Below are 15,599 nucleotides of genomic sequence, written 5' to 3'. Positions count from 1 at the left end.
TAGAAATTTTTGGCAAAATGTTATATCTATAGCAAATTTTGAAAAAAATTTATATCTATAGCAAATTTTGTTAAAATTTTATATCTATGGCAAATTTTGTTAAAATTTTATTTCTATAGAAAATTTTGTCAAAATTTTATATCTATAGCAAATTTTGTCAACATTTTATTTCTATAGAAAAGTTTGTCAAAATTTTATTTTTATAGAAAATTTTGTAAAAATTCTATTTCTATATAAAATTTGGTCAAAATTTTATATCTATAGCACCATTTTGTTAAAATTTTAATCTTATCGAAAATTTTGATAAAATTTTACTTCTATAATATTTTTTTTAAATTTTATTTCTCTAGAAAATTTTGTCAAAATTTTATTTCTATAGAAAATTTTGTCAAAATTTTATTTCTATAGAAAATTTTGTCAAAATTGGATTTCTATAAAAAATTTTGTCATTATTTTTGTTTTTATAGAAAATCTTATTAAAATTTTATTTTTATAGACAATTTTTGCACAATTTAATTTTTAAAGAAATTCTTTTTTTAAATTTTAGTTCTATTGAGAATTTTGTCAAAATTTTATTTCCATAAAAAATTTTATCAAAATTTTATTTCTATAGAAAATTTTGTCAAAATTCTATTTCAATAGAAATTTTATGCAAAATTTTATTTCTATAGAAAATTTTGTCAAAATTTTATTTCAATAGAAATTTTATGCAAAATTTTATTTCTATAGCAAATTTTGAAAAAATTTTATATCTATAGCAAATTTTGTTAAAATTTTATATCTATAGCAAATTTTGTTAAAATTTTATTTTTATAGAAAATTTTGTAAAAATTTTATATCTATAGCAAATTTTGTCAACATTTTATTTCTATAGAAAAGTTTGTCAAAATTTTATTTTTGTAGAAAATTTTGTAAAAATTCTATTTCTATATAAAATTTGCTCAAAATTGTATTTCTATAGCACCATTTTGTTAAAATTTTAATCTTATCGAAAATTTTGATAAAATTTTACTTCTATAATTTTTTTTTTTAAATTTTATTTCTCTAGAAAATTTTGTCAAAATTTTATTTCTATAGAAAATTTTGTCAAAATTGGATTTCTATAAAAAATGTTGTCATTATTTTTGTTTTTATATAAAATCTTATTAAAATATTATTTTCATAGACAATTTTTGCACAATTTAATTTTTAAAGAAATTCTTTTTTTTAATTTTAGTTCTATTGAGAATTTTGTCAAAATTTTATTTCCATAAAAAATTTTATCAAAATTTTATTTCTATAGAAAATGTTGTCAAAATTTTATTTCAATAGAAATTTTATGCAAAATTTTATTTCTATAGAAAATTTTGTATGAATTTCATTTCAGTAGAAATTTTTGGCAAAATTTTATTTTTGTAGAAAATTTTGTAAAAATTCTATTTCTATATAAAATTTGCTCAAAATTGTATTTCTATAGCACCATTTTGTTAAAATTTTAATCTTATCGAAAATTTTGATAAAATTTTACTTCTATAATTTTTTTTTTAAATTTTATTTCTCTAGAAAATTTTGTCAAAATTTTATTTCTATAGAAAATTTTGTCAAAATTGGATTTCTATAAAAAATGTTGTCATTATTTTTGTTTTTATATAAAATCTTATTAAAATATTATTTTTATAGACAATTTTTGCACAATTTAATTTTTAAAGAAATTCTTTATTTAATTTTAGTTCTGTTGAGAATTTTGTCAAAATTTTATTTCCATAAAAAATTTTATCAAAATTTTATTTCTATAGAAAATTTTGTCAAAATTTTATTTCAATAGAAATTTTATGCAAAATTTTATTTCTATAGAAAATTTTGTAAGAATTTCATTTCAGTAGAAATTTTTGGCAAAATTTTATTTCTATAGAAATTTTTGGCAAAATTTTATATCTATAGCAAATTTTGTTAAAATTTTATATCTATAGCAAATTTTGTTAAAATTTTATTTTTATAGAAAATTTTGTAAAATTTTTATATCTATAGCAAATTTTGTCAACATTTTATTTCTATAGAAATTTTTGGCAAAATTTTATATCTATAGCAAATTTTGTTAAAATTTTATATCTATAGCAAATTTTGTTAAAATTTTATTTTTATAGAAAATTTTGTAAAATTTTTATATCTATAGCAAATTTTGTCAACATTTTATTTCTATAGAAAAGTTTGTCAAAATTTTATTTTTATAGAAAATTTTGTAAAAATTCTATTTCTCTATAAAATTTGGTCAAAATTTTATTTCTATAGCACAATTTTGTTAAAATTTTAATCTTATCGAAAATTTTGATAAAATTTTACTTCTATAGAATTTTTTTTTTAATTTTTCTTCTATTGAAAATTTCGGCAAAATTTTATTTCTATTGAAAATTTTGTCAAAATTTTATTTCTATAGAAAATTTTGTCAAAATTTTATTTCTATAAAAAATTTTGTCATTATGTTTGTTTTTATAGAACATTTTATTTTTATAGACAATTTTTGGACAATTTAATTTCTAAAAAATTCTTTTTTGAAATTTTATTTCTCTAGAAAATTGTGTCAACATTTTTTTCTATATGAAATTTTGTCAAAATGTTAATTCTATAGAAAATGGTGTCAACATTTTATTCCAAATTGAATAGTTTGTGAACAAAACCCTTATCAGGTTTACCTGCAAAAGAGATCATCGGAAAGTATACATCTACAATTGTCCAACATGACTTAGCACGCGTTAAGCAAGTATGACTTAGAAAAAATTCATTTCATTTTTACCGCAAAAATTCTATTTTGTCAAAATTTTAATTTCTATAGAAAATTTTGTAAAAATTTTACTTCTATCGTAAATTTTGTCAATTTTAGTTCTATAGAAACTTTCTTTATTGGGAGCCACCGTGGTGCAATGGTTAGCATTCCCGCCTTGCATACACAAGGTCGTGGGTTCGATTCCTGCTTCGACCGAACACCAAAAAAGTTTTTCAGCGGTGGATTATCCCACCTTAGTAATGCTGGTGACATTTCTGAGGGTTTCAAAGCTTCTCTAAGTGGTTTCACTGCAATGTGGAACGCCGTTCGGACTCGGCTATAAAAAGGAGGTCCCTTGTCATTGAGCTTAACATGGAATCGGGCAGCACTCAGTGATAAGAGAGAAGTTCACCAATGTGGTACCACAATGGACTGAATAGTCTAAGTGAGCCTGACACATCGGGCTGCCACCTAACCTAACCTAACTTTCGTTATTTCTATACAAAATTTTTTTCTATAGAAAATTTTGTCAAAATTTTATTTCCATAGAAAATTTTCTCTAAATTTTATTTCTATAGAAAATTTTCTCTAAATTTTATTTCTATAGAAAATTTTGTAAAAACTTTATTTCTACAGAAAATTTTGTTAAAATGAGGTACCCTCTTTTCACCACATGATTACCTTCTTCGTTCTCCGAACATTTTTCATGTGAAAAAATAAAATTATTTTATAACAAAAGCAAATGTGATGAATTCAAAATATACAATTTTGTAATGTGAGCTGTATGTAACAAGATTTTCCCGCCTTTCCGTTGAAACTTTTCTTGCATTTTCTATCTCTATAAACCTCACAGGGCCCGAGACATTTCCAACGAATTCAAAACCGTGGAGTTATTGCGTCAGGAAGGAAACCCCGACTTATTTTTATATATTAGAAGATTGTGTCAAATTTTTATTTCTATAGAAAATTTTGTAAAATTTTTATTTCTATAGAAAATTTTGTAAAATTTTTTATTTCTATAGAAAATTTTGTAAAAATTTTATTTCTATAGAAAATTATGTTTCTGTAGTAAATTTTGTCTAAATTTCAATAGAAATTTTTTATGGAAAAATTTCTGAAAATTTCATTTCTATGCAAAATTTTGTCAAAATTTTATTTCTTATATTTCATGTTAGCCTGATACCGAAACAGGCAATTGACGTCCAAATGCATTATATATAATTATACAATTATTTTTCGAGCTTTATGGACAGATATAGATTAAGGAACATGGTTAATAGAGCCATTGAAAAGAAAACGCCAGATACAAATCTATACACGCCTGGACTGTACATGTTTCGGTTCGGGCGAATGAACCTTTCCACAGCCTTTAGTATAGATCTGGCTGGGAGAGATAACACAATTTTGGGCCCTTTATGCTAACTCCTTATGGAGAAAACATTTGGGAAATTTCCTCTTAAGCCAGATCTATACTGAAGGCTGTGGAAAGGTTCATTCGCCCGAACCGAAACATGTACAGTCCAGGCGTGTTTAGATTTGTATCTGGCGTTTTCTTTTCAATGGCTCTATTAACCATGTTCCTTAATCTATATCTGTCCATAAAGCTCGAAAAATAATTGTATAATTAGAAAATTTTATTTCTCTAAAAAATTTTATCAACATTTTATATCTATAGAAAATTTTTGTAAAATTTTAGTTCTCTAGAAAATTTTGTTAACATTTTATTTTCATAGAAAATTTTGTCAACATTTTATTTCCATAGAAAGTTTTTGTAAAATTTTATTTCTTTGAATTTTTGTTTAATTCCGTATTTTTAGAAAATATTATTTGTTTTGTTTTCACCTCAAAAATGTACTGCTTCAAAAAGGAGTGCAACTCTTGCCCAATATTTGGACTGATTGCCTTACGGTACGTCACTACAATCAAACCAGTAAACATATTTAGCTCATAGTGGATACATAACATCACAATAGGAGCTATTTCCTAAAATTGTATCCAGCTATTTCGAAAATGTTCTGGGAAAAAAGTTTGACACTCATTTTGGTGAAATATTTGCCAAATGTTACCATACCCTTAGTTTCGCATAAATTCCAAAGGCCTGGAATTAATACTTCCCCCTTCTCGTCCCTTCTGATTCCCTCGTATTATTTATATTGCATTTACTTATCATCAATTTGAAGTGTTCATTCAATAATGACAATTCCATACAAAGGTCTTTCATTATGAAACTTTATGACAACCACAAACCAACTTAATCAAATGAATGTTGATTTGGTCTACTGTTAAATTCGTGCCATACACACATACGCACACACAGCCCCAACAAAACTGCATAGCTTTGCTGCAATGTTATCTGCTATTTGATGTTCTCATTTAAACTAAACTTTGTACATTTCCCCTAGAGCATCATAGGAGCAAGTGACTCAGTATGTGTGTGTGTGTGTAGTAGTAGTGCAGTCATGCATGTCCTTTGTGTTTTGTTCAAAAACAGCAGTTCCAGCGATGTGACATAGCTGTAAAATCACTATGAACTTAAAATAGTTTGGTGAGTAATAGGAACTCACCTCTGTTCACCTAGTCATAAAAGAGAAAAAACTACTCTATCATACTCGCACATTGCCCTGTAAAATCATTAGCAGAATTGTCATAGTCAAAGAGTAAGAGAGTGACAGAGAAGAGAAAATGAGACGAGATTAAACGAAATTTTAGTATGGTTAAATTGTTTTACAGTGAATGAGATTTCCTTATAAATGCGATTAATGTTCACAGTGGACTATCTGTGTGTGTGTCCGTGTGCAATCTCTGTTTATATGGCCAAGTCCCATAGGGAATATTCAAGAGCAATAGACAAACTTCTGTAGGTATTATTCAAATGCCCCAATAGGTGACAAGGACAACTAAAGCTAACGTCAACAAAAATGCTTTGTAACAACATTGCGCTTCTGTTTTAATATCATAACTCAAAGTTTGTTAAAAAAAAATAACTTTCATTTATGGACTTCTTAATTTTGAGTAATTGAATTTTCTTATCGTTAAATTAAAAAGTGAGAGTTATTGAAATTATGATAAACAATTATATAGAGACATTAACAGAAGAAGATGTTTGTGTTTTATACTCTTCACCATAGGATGAGGGTACACAAATTGAATAGTCAAAGTTCAAGTTTAACTTAGGTCCACATTAGAACTAAGGTTCTATTTGGCGCAAGAGATGGTAGTGGTGGGATTGAAGAGTCCCATAAAATCACATATACAAAAAGAAGAGTGTAATCACAACAATTGAACTCGTGCCTAATTTGAATGAAAATGAGTTACAGATTTTGTCCAAATTTTATTTCTATAGAAAATTTTGCCAAAATTTTATTTCTACAGAAAATTTTGTAAAAATTTTATTTCTATAGATAATGTTGTCAAAATTTCATTTCTATAGAAAGTTTTGTCAAAATTTTAATTCAATAGAAAATTTTGTCAAAATTTTAATTCTATAGAAAATTTTGTCAAAATTTTAATTCAATAGAAAATGTTGTCAAAATTTTATTTCTATAGAAAATTTTGTCAAAATTTTATTTCAATAGAAAATTTTGTCAAAATTTTAATTCTATAGAAAATTTTGTCAAAATTTTAATTCTATAGAAAATTTTTCCAACATTTTATTTCTATAGAAAATTTTGTTAAAATTTTATTTCTATACAAACTTTCTTTATTTCTATAGAAAATTTTGTCAACGTTTTATTTCTATTGAAAAATTTGTCAAAATTTTATTTCTATAGAAAATTTTGTCAAAATTTTATTTCTATAGAAAATGTTGTCAAAATTTTATTTGTATACAAAATTTTATAAAAATTTTATATCTATAGAAAATTTTCTCTAAATTTTATTTCTATATAAAATTTTGTAAAAATTTTATTTCTACAGAAAATTTTGTTAAAATTTTATTTCTACTGAAAATTTTGTCAAAATTTTATTTCTATAGAAAATTTTGTGAAAATGTTTTTTCTATAGAAAATTTGTTCCAATTTTTTTTTCTATGGAAAATGTTGTCAAAATTTTTTTTTTAATAAAAAATTTTTTCAAAATTTTATTTCTATTGAAAATTTTTTCCACATTTTACTTCTATAGAGATTTTGTCAAAATTTTATTTCTATAGAAAAGTTTGTTAAAGTTGTTTTTTTGACAGAAAATTTGCTCAAAATGTTATTTCTATATAACATTTCGTCCACATTTTGTTTCTATAGAAAATTATGTCACAATTTTATTTCTACAGAAACTTTATTTATTTCTATACAAAATTTTGTCAAAATTTTATTTCTATAGAAAATGTCGTCAAAATTTTATTTCTATAGAAAATTTTGTAAATTTTTTTTTCTATATCAAATGTCCTACAGAACATTTTGTAAAAATTTTATTTCTACTGAAAATTTTGTCAAAATTTTATTTCTACTGAAAATTTTGGCAAAATTTTATTTCTATAGAAAATTTTGTTAAAATCTTATTGCTATAGAAAATTTGTTCCACATTTTATTTCCATAAAAAAATTTGTCAAACTTTTATTTCTATAGAAAATTATGTCACAATTTTATTTCTATAGAGACTTTCTTTATTTCTATACAAAATTTTGCCAAAATTTTTTGCTATAGAAAATTTTGTCAAAATTTTATTTCTATAGAAAATGTTGTCAAAATTTTATTTCTATAGAAAATGTTCTCAAAATTTTATTTTATAAAAAATTTTGTCAAAATTATATTTCTATAAAAATTTTGTTCAAAATTTTATTTCTATGTTTTATTTCCCCAAAATTTTATTTCTATAGAAAATTTTCTAAAAATTTTATTTCTATAGAAAATTTTCTAAAAATTTTATTTCTATAAAAAATTTTGTTAAAAATTTATTTCTATACAAAATTTTGTCAAAATTGTATTTCTATAAAAATTTTGTTCAAAATTTTATTTCTATATTTCGGCAAAATTTTATTTCTATAGAAAATGTTCTCAAAATTTTATTTCTATAGACAATTTTGTCAAAATTTTATTTCTATAAAAAATTTTCTAAAAATTTTATTTCTATAGAAAATTTTCTCAATATTTTATTTATATAACAAATTTTGTCAAAATTGTATTTCTATAAAAATTTTGTTCAAAATATTATTTCTATGTTTTATTTCCCCAAAATTTTATTTCTATAGAAAATTTTCTAAAAAGTTTATTTCTATAGAAAATTTTCTAAAAATTTTATTTCTATAGAAAATTTTCTAAAAATTTTATTTCTATAGACAATTTTGTCAAAATTTTATTTCTATAGAAAATTTTTTAAAAATTTTATTTCTATAGAAAATTTTCTCAATATATTATTTCTATCGAAAATTTTGTCAAAAGTTTTTTCTATAGAAGAATGTGTCAAAATGTTATTTCTATAGAAAAATTTGTCTAAATTTTAATTCTATAGAAAATTTTGTTAAATTTTTATTTCTATACAAAATTTTGACAAAATTGTATTTCTATAAAATATTTTTTCAAAATTTTATTTCTATAGAAAATTTTCTCAAAATTTTATTTCTATGTTTTATTTCCCCAAAATTTTATTTCTATAGAATTTTTCTTTTAATTTTCTAAAAATTTTATATCTATAGACAATTTTGTCAAAATTTTATTTCTATAGAAAATTTTCTAAAAATTTTATTTCTATAGAAAATTTTCTAAAAATTTTTATCTATAGACAATTTTGTCCAAATTTTATTTGTATAGAAAATTTTCTAAAAATTTTTATCTATAGACAATTTTGTCAAAATTTTATTTCTATAGAAAATTTTCTAAAAATTTTATTTCTATAGAAAATTTTGTTAAAAATTTATTTCTATACAAAATTTTGTCAAAATTGTATTTCTATAAAAATTTTGTTCAAAATTTTATTTCTATATTTTGTCAAAATTTTATTTCTATGGAAAATTTTCTCAAAATTTTATTTCTATAGACCATTTTGTCAAAATTTTATTTCTATACAAAATTTTCTAAAAATTTTATTTCTATAGAAAATTTTCTCAATATTATATTTATATAGCAAATTTTGTCAAAATTGTATTTCTATAAAAATTTTGTTCAAAATTTTATTTCTATGTTTTATTTCCCAAAAATTTTATTTCTATAGAAAATTTTCTAAAAATTTTATGTTGTCAAAATTTTATTTCTATAGAAAAGTTTGTTAAAGTTGTTTTTTACAGAAAATTTGCTCAAAATGTTATTTCTATATAACATTTCGTCCACATTTTATTTCTATAGAAAATTATGTCACAAGTTTATTTCTATAGAAACTTTCTTTATTTCAATACAAAATTTTGCCAAAATGTTTTTCTATAGAAAATTTTGTCAAAATTTTATTTCTGTGGGAAATGTCGTCAAAATTTTATTTCTACTGAAAATTTTGTAAAAATTTTATTCATATACTCTCTACATTTTATTTCTATATAAAATGTTCTACAGAACATTTTGTTAACATTTTATTTCCACTGAAAATTTTGTCAAAATTTTGTGGAAAATTTGTTCCACATTTTATTTCTATAGAAATCTATAGAAATGTGGAACATTTTAGTTGGTAGAAATTTACCATTTTTGGTAAATTTCTAGTTTCATAAAGTACATGAACTCACCGTTGTACAAAACAAGTTAGACTGGAAAGGGCCAAGGATTTGCTTCGCTTGCAAGAATGTTTGGTTACGTTAGGTTAGGTATGGTGGCCGTTAGGCAATCCGATATTTTAGTTCACACTGGCATATCGGATTGCCTAACGGCGTTCCACATTCCCGAGAAACCACTAAGAAAAGTTTTGAAAGACTTAGATATGTTTCCAGCATTATTGAGAGGGGATAATCCACCGCTGAAAAACTTTTTGATGTTTAGTTGAAACTAGGATTGAACCTATGACCTCATATATGCAAGGCGGTAGATCATTTTTAAGGATTTTCTATAAACCAAAAGTTAAAGGTATATGAGTTCTAAACCAAAAGTTAAAGGTATATGAGTTTAGACCCAGCCTAAACCTGAAAAAATTTTAAAATTTAATATCATTACACTCAATATGGATTTTTCTTGTTAACAAAAGCATTTCTCCGTTACCCTAAAACTTTACCTTTGGGTATAAAGACAAACAAAAGAAAACTAATTTTCCCCCCAAAAACTCTTACTGTTATTTTAATAAAAAATTAATGAGCCAATAAAATAGTTTTGACAATGCATTCCTTTTGGAAAAAAAATTGAAAAGGGAAAGGAAAATGTTGTCCATGTTAAAACCTAAGACCGTTAATCCCCAATGACATGGCTAGGTAATATGAAATGTTGCTTGTTCTTTTAAATTAAGAAATTTATTTGTGGTTAGTTTCACACTATTTGGGGTTTACATACAAGCTGTGCATCCCATGGGTGCTGATTGATTCCATAGAAAAAAAGGCAACATAACACAAAATATATTTAAATACTTATAAGCCTGAATGTGTGCGTGTGTATATGTTTTTATTTATATGACCAGTACATGTGTTTGTGTGATATCAGTACCCAATTTCGAAAAGATAACATGAAAGTGCTCTTAGGTTTTAACTCTTATTAAAAATCCTTTCAATTACTCACTCTCTCTCGGTTTTTTGGTGAGTAATAACAAATACAAGTATACACTTAACGGCCATGCAAACACACACGCACATACACATGAACCCATAGGCCTAAATTCATGCCATCCATACATTGTGCATTTCTCCAGTGATGGGCTCTTTTTTCTTGTTGTCCCAAAACATTTACGATACCCACACTCTCAAACGCACACTTATACCCATTTGTGCTAGAGAGTGAGTGAGTAAATGAATGAATGTCTTTCGACCATACGCACACAATTTACACATCTCATCATCATCACCATGTCTATCTCCCTGTCTGCCAGTATGGGGTTCCATTGCTGTATTGTAAGCTTTAACCCAATGTTGTCGCGGTTGCCACAGTTGGTAGAATTTAACTAAAAATTGTAGATTTTTTACTGTTTGGTAGATAGGTAGAATTCTTGATGTTTTTGTAGATTTTGCAAAACATTCCTCCCTAACTAAGTGGTACTTCAATTTTCTATAGAAATAAAATGTTGACAAAAATTTCTTTAGATAGAAAATTTTGAGAACATTTTCTATAGAGATAAAATTTTGTCAACATTTCCTATAGAAATAAAATTTTGTATGAAAATAATATTTTGAAAATATTTTCTACAGAATTAAAATTTTGAGAAAATTTTTAGTAGAAATAAAATTTTGAGAAAATTTTCTATATAAATTAAATTTTAAGAAATTTTTCTACAGAAATAAAATTTTAAGGAAATTTTCTACAGAAATAAACTTTTGAGAAAATTAAAAAAAAAATCTATAGAAATAAAATTTTGGGAAAATAAAATAAAACAAAATTTTCTATAGAATTAAAATTTAGACAAATTTTTCTATAGAAACAACATTTTGACACATTTTTCTATAGAAAAACTTTTGACAAAATTTTCTATAGAAATAAAATTATAACAAAATTTTCTATAGAAATAAAATATTGAGAAAATTTTCTATAGAAAAAAAATTTGACAAAATTTTCTATAGATATAAAATTTTGGGGAAATAAAACATAGAAATAAAATTTTGAACAAAATTTTTATAGAAATACAATTTTGACAAAATTTTTATAGAAATAACAAAATTATGTATAGAAATAAAATTTTTAGAAAATTTTCTACAGAAATAAATTTTTGAGAAAATTTCCTATAGAAATAAAATTTTGACAAAACATAGAAATAACATTTTGAACAAAATTTTTATAGAAATACAATTTTGAAAAAATTTTGTATAGAAATAAAATTTTAACAAAATTTTCTATAGAAATAAAATTTATAGAAAATTTTCTATAGAAATAAAATTTTGAGAAAATTTGCTATAGAAATAAAATGTTTAGAACATTTTCTATAGAAATAAAATATTGAGAAAATTTTCTAGAGAAATAAAATTTTTAGAAAATTTTCTATAGAAATAAAATTTTTAGAAAATTGTCTATAGAAATAAAATGTTGGGGAAATAAAACATAGAAATAAAATTTTGAACAAAATTTTTATAGATATACAATTTTGACAAAATTTTGTATAGAAATAAAATTTTAACAAAATTTTCTATAGAATTAAATTTTTGACACATTTTTCTATAGAAAAAATGTTAACAAATTTTTCTATAGAAAAAAATGTTGACAAAATTTTCTATAGAAATAAAATGTTGAGAAAATTTTCTATAGAAATAAAATTTTGACAAAATATAGAAATAAAATTTTGAACAAAATTGTTATAGAAATACAATTTTGACAAAATTTTGTATAGAAATAAAATTTTTACAAAATTTTCTATAGAAATAAAATTTTTAGAAAATTTTCTATAGAAATAAAATTTTGACAAAATTGTCTATAGAAATAAAATTTTTAGAAAATTTTCTATAGAAATAAAATTTTGAGAAAATTTTCTATAGAAATAAAATATTGAGAATATTTTCTATAGAAATAAAATTTTTAGAAAGTTTTCTATAGAAATAAAATTTTGGGGAAATAAAACATGAAATAAAATGTTGAACAAAATTTTTATAGATATACAATTTTGACAAAATTTTGCATAGAAATTAAATTTTAACAAAATTTTCTATAGAATTAAATTTTTGACACATTTTTCTATAAAAAAAAATGTTGACAAATGTTTCAATAGAAAAAAATGTTGACAACATTTTCTATAGAAATAAAATGTTGACAACATTTTCTATAGAAATAAAATGTTGAGAAAATTTTCTATAGAAATAAATTTTTGACAAAATATAGAAATAAAATTTTGAACAAAATTTTTATAGAAATACAATTTTGACAAAATTTTGTATAGAAATAAAATTTTAACAAAATTTTCTATAGAAATAAAATTTTTAAAAAATTTTCTATAGAAATAAAATTTCGACAAAATTGTCTATAGAAATAAAATTTTTAGAAAATTTCTATAGAAATAAAATTTTGAAAAAATGTTCTATAGAAATAAAATATTGAGAAAATTTTCTATAGAAATAAAATATTTAGAAAATTTTCTATAGAAATAAAATTTTGGGGAAATAAAACATGGAAATAAAATTTTGAACAAAATTTTTATAGAAATACAATTTTGACCAAATTTGGTATAGAAATAAAATTTTAACAAAATTTTCTATAGAATTAAATTTTTGACACATTTTTCTATAGAAAAAAATGTTGATAAATTTTTCTATCAAAAAAAAAATGTTGACAAAATTTTCTATTGAAATAAAATGCTGAGAAAATTTTCTATAGAAATAAAATTTTAACAAAACTTTCGATAGAAATAAAACTTTTGCAGAATTGTCTATAGAAATAAAATATTGAGAAAATTTTCTATAGAAATAAACTTTTTAGAAAATTTTCAATAGAAATAAAATTTTGAGAAAATTTTCTATAGAAATTAAATTTTCACAAAATTTTCTATAGAAATAAAATTTTGAGAAAATTTTCTGTAGAAATAAAATTTGGACAAAATTTTCTATAGAAATAAAATTTTGAAAAAAAAAAATTTTTTTGAAAAATTTTTGACAAAGTTTTCTATAGAAATAAAATTTTCTCTAGAAATAAAATTTGAGAAATTTTCTATAGAAATAACATTTTGACAAAATTTTTTATAGGAATAAAATTTTGACAAAATTTTCTATAAAAATAAAATTTTAACAAAATTTTCTGTAGAAATATTTTTTGTTTTTTTTTTTTTTTTTTAATTTTGATTTTGTTTATGCTTTGTAGATTTGTGGTAAAATTTTCTTCAAAGTTTGGTTGATTATTTTTAGTACGAGCGGCAACCCTTGAATGGTGTTGGATCGTTTACTGTTTGTTTCTTCTCAATTTTTGGTTTATTTTTATATCAACAAAAAAGCAAGTGCGTTTAAATGCTTTCCCATAGACTCTCACACATACTTAATCACATACATAGAGGTTTTAGGTGATGGTAGATTGTTTTGTCCTTGCTTTTGATGTCTATGCTGATGGTGTTATGCTCAGTTATGCTGGATTGTTCTGACATGCAGCTATGAAAATAGAGGATCAAAGCGAAAACAAAACAAACGTGTTTGGCGTTTGCTCTGCTCATCTGTCCATACATAACCTCACAATCCCTTTGAGAGATATATGTATGTATTTTGTATGTCGTATGTTAACGCTACAACGGCTCTTGTTTTTCTGGCCTTTTCTTTGGGTTAGGGTGATGGTGTTGGGGAGTGTTGTTGTTGGTGGTAAGTTTTTACTGCTTCTCTCCTACACTAATATGATGCATTTTCCCCAAGGTGCATTTTATGCTTGGAAAATCTAATTTGAAAGATTTTTCCCATTTACGCCGTTTGTGTTACATGCAATACTGAATTTTTTTTCATGGGTTTTTTGCTCCATTTCCTTGTTTTTCTCAATCACTTTGTTTTTGACGCTCAGGTTGGGTCATGTTGGTGGACTGAATAATGGAGGTAAACGTTGGGGGACTTGGACCTGCCGTTGTTATGATAGTTTTACCAACATATCTTGAAAGGCTTTGCCAAAAATCATCAGAAAAAACAAACGCAATAAACACAATGCGAGGGATCTCAATGGAAGTTATAGGAATTTAATGGAACAATTTAGGGTTACTGAACAGAAAAAAGTATAACTCAAAAATATTTCCAATTAATATTGGGAATATTGTGATGATACCGATCATATTGTTTTTTTTTTCACAAATTGCTCAATTTAGAATGGCTTTTAATCGGGGAAATCCAAAAAAAAATTTCAGAAAAATCTCCTATCGAAATAAAATGTTGGCAAAATTTTCTATAGCAATAAATTTGAGACAATTTCCTGTAGAAATAAAATTTTGACAAAAGTTTCCATAGAAATAAAACTTTGACAAGATTTTCTATAGAGAAAAAGTTTGGCAGAGTTTTCTATAGAAATAAAATTTTCTACAGAAATTAAAGTTTGACAAAATTTTCTATAGAAATAAAACTTTTGTATAGAAACGCAATTTTGACAACATTTTCTATAAATATAAAATTTTGACAAAATTTTCTATAGAAATAAAATTTCGACAAAATTTCTATAGAAATAAAATTTTGACAACATTTTCTACAGAACTAAAATTTTGACAAAATTTTTTATAGAAATAAAGTTTTGAGAAAATTTTCGATAGAACTAAAATTTTGAGAAAATGTTCGCTAGAACTAAAATTTTAACAAAATTTCCTATAGAAATAAAATTTTTAGATTATTTTCTATAGAAATAAAATTTTGAAAAAATTTTCTATAGAAATAAAATTTTGAGAAAATTTTCTATTGAAATAAAAGTTTGACAAAATTTGGTATAGATATAAAATTTTGACAATATTTTGTATAGATATACAATTTTGACAAAAAATTTTCTAGAAATAAAATGTGTAGAAAATTTTCAATAGAAATAATATTTTGACAAAATTTTTAGAAAATTTTCTATAGAATTAAAATTTTGACAACATTTTCTATAGAAATTAAATTTTTGAGAAAATTTTCAATAGAAATAAAAATTTTGGCAAAATTTTTATAGAAATACAATTTTGACAAAATTTTCTAAATAAAATCTATATATATATAAAATTCAATCTATGTTTGTTTATTTGTTTGTTTGTTTGTTTATTTGTATGTTCCGAGTTGGCTCCAAAACGGCTGAACCGATTTACTTGAAACTTTCAGAGATCGTAGGGGGCGTTCATGTGGTGAAAATAGGGTACCTCATTTTTTCACACCTGGTCGCGGAGGGGGACCACCCCTTTGTCGGACTTTTTG

Source organism: Haematobia irritans, chromosome 1 (assembly GCF_050003625.1).
Source record: "Haematobia irritans isolate KBUSLIRL chromosome 1, ASM5000362v1, whole genome shotgun sequence".
NCBI classification, from domain to species: domain Eukaryota; kingdom Metazoa; phylum Arthropoda; class Insecta; order Diptera; family Muscidae; genus Haematobia; species Haematobia irritans.
This window is presented reverse-complemented; position numbering follows the sequence as displayed.